At 34.6% G+C, this 6,369-nt stretch overlaps 1 protein-coding gene across 1 annotated transcript in view; it reads right to left on the reverse strand.

The window, feature by feature from the left end:
* LOC106474473 (serine/threonine-protein phosphatase 4 regulatory subunit 1-like) overlaps window positions 1-6,369 on the reverse strand; it is a 207,692-nt gene that overhangs the window by 151,328 nt on the left and 49,995 nt on the right. The window lies entirely within an intron of this gene.

The following is a 6,369-nucleotide window of genomic DNA, read 5'->3' on the forward strand; positions in this document are numbered from 1 at the left end:
TTGCGATGATTAACAAATAAAATTCCTTCAACACATAAGCAAAGAAATAATTTACAGGTAAAAAATGAAAATAACGACACAATATTTTAAATATTAATATCACACGAACTCCCATGGCTTCACACCACTAAAATCCATAGGAAAAATACATACAGTGGAAATTACTTAAACTGGTTCTGTAATCATATAATCCACCAGAAACTAGGCATTCTAAAACGTCTCCTAAATTTAGCGTACACTATAAGAACCACAGAAAACAATGAAGAAGTTACACACTTAATTCAATGTTTCACAAACATAAACCAATTTCCTATCAAAGTAGTTACAAAAACTATGTAAGAATTACAAAAACACTGATGAGACGTGTTTAACAAATAAACGAACCCAAGAAACACACCACAAAATGATGGAAACCTAATCGCTGGTACTATCCCATATATAGAAAACCTCTAAAGAAAACTTGGAACCACATAAATATAACCTTGACATAACGACCAGATTCATTTTCACCCCTGGAATGGAAATTACACACATGTTAAGAAAATTATATAACTAATCCACCTCGCCAAGAAACATTTACAAAATACAACAACAATTGCCCATCTTTTTTACATAGGTGAAACAGGAGGTAACTTGAATATCAGATTAAAAAAACACCAAAACTCCCTTACAACGTCCATGAACATATACTGTTGTTGTTCTGTTGTGTTAAGCACAAAACTACACAGAGGGCTATCAGTACTCTGCCTTCCGCTGGTATCGAAACCCAATTTTTAACATTATAAACCCTCAGACTTACCGCTGAGCCACTTGGAGGCCATAAACATAAGAACAAAAACAACCAGAATGTCGCCATACTACGACATGAACATGACATTAACAGAAGAAAAATCGGGGAAGACTTATTAACGAAACCAAATCATCCTACAATCAACAAACACCCAGGCCCGACTGTATACGTATTTTATGGATATTTACCCAGAAATTGCTAAATCGTACCCACATTTTTAAATTCATCTAGTTTTTCCGCTATAAATAAATAATATGTCAATAAACGCATATTGATAAGCACACGCATAAGTAATCACTGTCGGTTATGTAAATTAAATACATTGTTCCCCCCATTGTTATATTGTTGAATACCGATTCATATACAAAAACCTTCTTTGGAGTTGTAACCTGTGTAGTTGAGAATGATCGCACGAGCGATTGAAATGTTGTACCCGTTTAAATAAAAAATTCTACATTACTGTAAAAGTGTAACTTAAAAAAATACTTATCACCATGAAGTAAATTCAAACGAAACTACTATATAAATTTTTCTCTATGTTCTCATAATCTACCTACAAGAAGACCGCTGTCATTTAATCCTTCATGCACCTTCGTTGCAACATCATAATATTACCGTTTTTTATGTTTCTGATACTTATAATCTAAATATCATAATAATAATACCTATTTAATGTTTCTTGCACTCGGTAAAATATCACAAGAATAACATCCTTTGTACTCTGTCTAAATACCACAATAACGCTGCCGTTTGATCTTCTATATATCTTTGTTTAAGTTGCATTTTGGTGGTTAGGGCGCTCGACTCGCAATCTGAGGGTCGCGGGTTCGAAACCCCGTCACCTAATATGCTCGCTCTTTCAGCCGTGAGGGCGTTATAATGTGACGGCCAATCTGCTGGTTACAGAGTAATCCAAGAGTTGGCGGTGGATGGTTCTCACTAGCTGCCTCCCCTCTAGTCTATCAATGCTAAATTTGTGCGAAGTACAAAACAGACCAAACTAAGATGTATTTAAATAAAGCAATATTAATGACCACAGCAACCTCACCTTTGTTTTTTACTGTTAACCGATCTTGTGAATAAAATAGGTGTGTGTGTGTGTGTGTAAAAGGCTTTTAACAATCCATCCAATACTAGTACTTAAACGTGACTTACAAAACTTATCTACACTGAGATATTACTGGAAAATAAAAGCGGATTAACCGAACCGAATCACTTTACATTAACGATCATTTTGAAGTCTTACACTTTACACTAATGATCATTTTGTAGTTTTATTTCGAATACTTTCTTACTCTTCCAACTTCTAATACCTGTTGTTTTATAAGAAAATTTTTATCTTTGTTGGGCGAGTATATTTTAAATACAATCAAATTACACAAGCATGTGACATAAAATTTTGTTTAATTTCGGATTTTCGCGCAAAGCTACGTAAGGGCTATAGCTGCGATATCCGTCCCCAATTTTGAACTGACAAACCGAAGGGAAGACAGTTGGTGAACACCCACCGCCAACTCTTAAACTACTCTAGTTTGACCAGTACCCGAAAATACACAATCTGGTACGCTAACAACTATAGGCCACGATTGATACAAAGATCAAACTAATGCATGTTAATTATTAAAAAAGTTTAAAAAATTCAGTTTATAACTTTTAACTTAACCTTTCTAAAATTTTATGAATATTCTCATTAATACTGTATTTTTAAATCTTTCAAATATTTTCAATTTAAGGCATAAGAGCACAATTTAAATATCTTGAAAAACTAGAATGTATTAATGGTCTGCTCTACTGTCTTTAGCACTGTTAACACTTACAATGTTGAACGAAGCTCTTATTGGCAGCAAAATTAGTGAGGGGAGACGTTAAAATTTAAGCTACTGTAGAAACTTGGTGGATGTTACCGAAACTAACAAGAATTATACTAACCTTTGCACATTTGTTATTATAATCAATGCATTTTTAACTATGCAGCTACTGTGATCAAGTTTTGCTTAATTTTGTCACTTTAGTTTAAATATAAGTTTGTTTGTTTTTTGAATTTCGCGCAAAGCTACACTAGGGCTATCTGCGCTAGCCGTCCCTAATTTAGCAGTGTAAGACTAGAGGGAAGGCAGCTAGTCATCACTACCCACCGCCAAATTTTGGGCTACTCTTTTTACCAACGAATAGTGAGTGGGATTGACCGTAACAATATAATGCCCCCACGGCTGAAAAGGCGTGCATGTTTGGTGGGATGGGGATTCGAACCTGCGACCCCCAGATTGCGAGTCGAACACCCTAACCACATGGTCATGCAGGGCCTTTGAATAAAAGAAACGATGAAACGAGTCGATACCACTTACAGCACAAAAGTACCACCCATCAAGTTAACAAATAATCGCGTTAAATATTAGTAAGAACTATGTTTTTAAACTTCACTCAAGTGTTTATCGTTTGTACATACTAAAACCTTTTATTTTACTGACAACGTTTCACCAGCTTTACCTAATGATGCTAAGTAAACCTGGTGAAATGTTGTGGATAAGAATTTCATTATATATACAACCGATAAAAAGTTGTGTAAAACAATCGCTTTATTCCACACGAACGAATATGGAGTTATATCTTACATTTAGAACAAATGTTCAAACAAACATCTGTTGTCAGCACTTGCGAGCATAAATATATTAAAAACACACACAATAAAGACGATGTTACACTAGCCACTGAACACCGATCATACTTTAGCATCTCACACATTAGTTGCTAACTATATGATGCCCTCTAAAATACGATTGTTAATAATACCTATACATAACACCTCATTGATTAATTACCATACAATGCTACCAGTTCAGCACTAAGTTAAACAGCGACCACAGTTATTTAAGCCTATACATGTGGGCAAAAGAAAAAAATAATATCAAATACTACACGTGGTCAATTCGACACTAAATACTGGTTATAAATTAGTTTACGAAATCTGGCCACAATATCTAACACCGCCCTTCGAATTCACAGTTACCAGTGATCACAATCAATGCACCTGTACATGCAAATAAAGAATTGTAAAAAATGTCAACTAAACACTAAATCTAACAAGCCACTAAACACCAGGGTCAGCGCTGGGGGGTGGGGTGATGCCGTCAATTAATCTAATTTTAGATTTATCTTAGAATTAGTCCCATTATATGTCTCACCCCTCCCAGTTAAGAAAGTTGGAGCTGGAACTGCTAAACACTACATACTGAATTACTAGACCAAAAACGAAACCTAGCCTTAAGGCAACAAACTCAAACACGACACACTGTCATTCTAGGTGGAAGAATTCATGGCAATTAATGGTTAGGACTAGTATATGTGAAGACGGTTAACAGAAATCACCCGAAATGTTGTCACTCACTGCGTTCTGTTGTTCTATAATTCAAGAACCCACAGTTCTATTCAGAAACACAGATTCTACCGAATAATGACAGTTCGACACAGTCTGCTTGCTTTTTATTTTTCCACTATTCAAAAACAAGCACTAACACGTGCGTGGCCACAACTCAAAAACGTAAATAAGTACGTAAAAAATTCGCGTGAAGTTTTGTGGTTTGATGGACACCTAACAAAATCTATTAATCTTTATAGTATATGTTTACGCCTTAAATGTGTGTCTAGTGAACAACAGTTTAATATGGATGCATTTCACTAGTTAAATAACACTACTAGAAAAAATGTTATGCAGTTTTATGTCATAAGATGTTAAAGTTATACGTTTTTAACAGTGTGCATATACAATCAACAACCAACATATATATCCCGATATAAATACCAAGGAATATAAGAGAGAAATTCTGTAACAACATTAGTTGAGAAAAGTTAGTAAACAAGGTTTTACATTTTCGATATGTACTTAATCTCTGCAAGTGGGTTGGAACTGTGCACCCCTAGCTACACAACTAACATGAAAAATGTTACTACTACCAACTAAAGCACCGAAACAATCTAAAGCTTCCGCCATTACAGCCTAAAGGCGCATCGTTGATAATCAAATCAGATCCCAAGCTCATCCTTTCCCAACAGCAGGATGAAGCAAACTGAAGCTCCTCCCATTACTTTTCCAACGTCCAATCAGCATTAGCTATATTATGACGAGTATCGCTCAACCACAGAGACCACAACCTTCAAGCTAACACTGCAACTGAAAGCAGATGCCTTTTTACAGTGAGATCTATCAGACCAAACATGGCAAAATTGTGCCGCCATCTACTGGTTTCAGAGGTATTATATAGTCAGGAAACAATATGCTTAAATAAATATTTCGTTGAGGTGTCATTATACCAAATACATGTGTGGGAAAAACTATACATATTGTTAGCAGTTACATACAAAATAAAGCATATTTCAAAATAACGATATCTCAACAAGCAAACACTGAAGTATTCCATACCGGCCGGTACAGCATTAAAAAACATCAACAATAGCAGCAGCTGTAAATACAATTGTTATCGATCTAACAATACATAATACAATGTACATGTATGCTTATGATCCGGTAAAGAATAATATAACTCAATTCATAAATGTTTGACTTTCATTATGCGTTATATATTATTTTGTTTTCATGTATTCACACACACACACAGTTATGTTAAAAACATAGAATACAACAAACAGAGAGAAAAAAAAAAAAGATACCACAGTGGTGATAGTAAAGCTTTTCTTTTTGTTAAAAGTTACAGAATGTAGTTCTTGGTATAATTGTTATCTGTGAAACTGGAAATAAAAGTGTCACGTCAAATTCTGCTAAGATACTTTGTTTAAATTCTTATCGTAATATTCCGTGTGAAAACATTTCTATAAGTTGTCAGTAGCAAAGCATCAGTTATTATTTCCAAAAATAATAACTAGAAAAAAAGAAAATCCATATTTTAACATTCGTCCCAAAGTGTGGGAGAAACAGTCGAATAATATCCAATAAAACTATACGAAAAGAACGAGCCTTCAATTAACTTCGCCAGAAACAAGTAAAGAGAAGGGTTTTGTGTTTGTTTGTTTTCTAGAATTTTCGTGCAAAGCTATTTACAAGGGCTATTTACATATATATCCATCCAAAATTTTGAAATGATAAACTAGAAGGAAGCGAGTTAGTAAAAGCATCCACCTTCAACTCTTGTATAACTGAATAGTGTAGTGGTAAATGATTGCCACTCTTATAATGAAACCACACCACCAACGTGTGGAGCACGATTTTTGAAACAACGGGGCGCGAATCATGAATTTTGGAATAAAAGTCAGGGCGTGCTAATCACTGAGCCACGTCTGGCTAAGGGATCATTTTACAACAATTTAAGTAGAAGATGATTTTTACAGAATATAAGAATGAAGTAGATCGACATGACTTGTGTTATATCGTTATATTTGACTTTTCTCTTATGATTACACCATTTGTTAAACAAAACGAACATTATACCTTATAACTACCTACTCTTTTATATTTTGTTTACGTCAGCAATACTTCCATGCTTGCCAGCATCTTGTAATACTCACTAAGAGCTGCAACATAATGCTTTAACTAGCATAAACACTTTGGCAGTGTTTGTTTGTTTTGG

Source organism: Limulus polyphemus, unplaced genomic scaffold (assembly GCF_000517525.1).
Source record: "Limulus polyphemus unplaced genomic scaffold, Limulus_polyphemus-2.1.2 Scaffold139, whole genome shotgun sequence".
In the NCBI taxonomy this organism is placed as follows: Eukaryota; Metazoa; Arthropoda; class Merostomata; order Xiphosura; family Limulidae; genus Limulus; species Limulus polyphemus.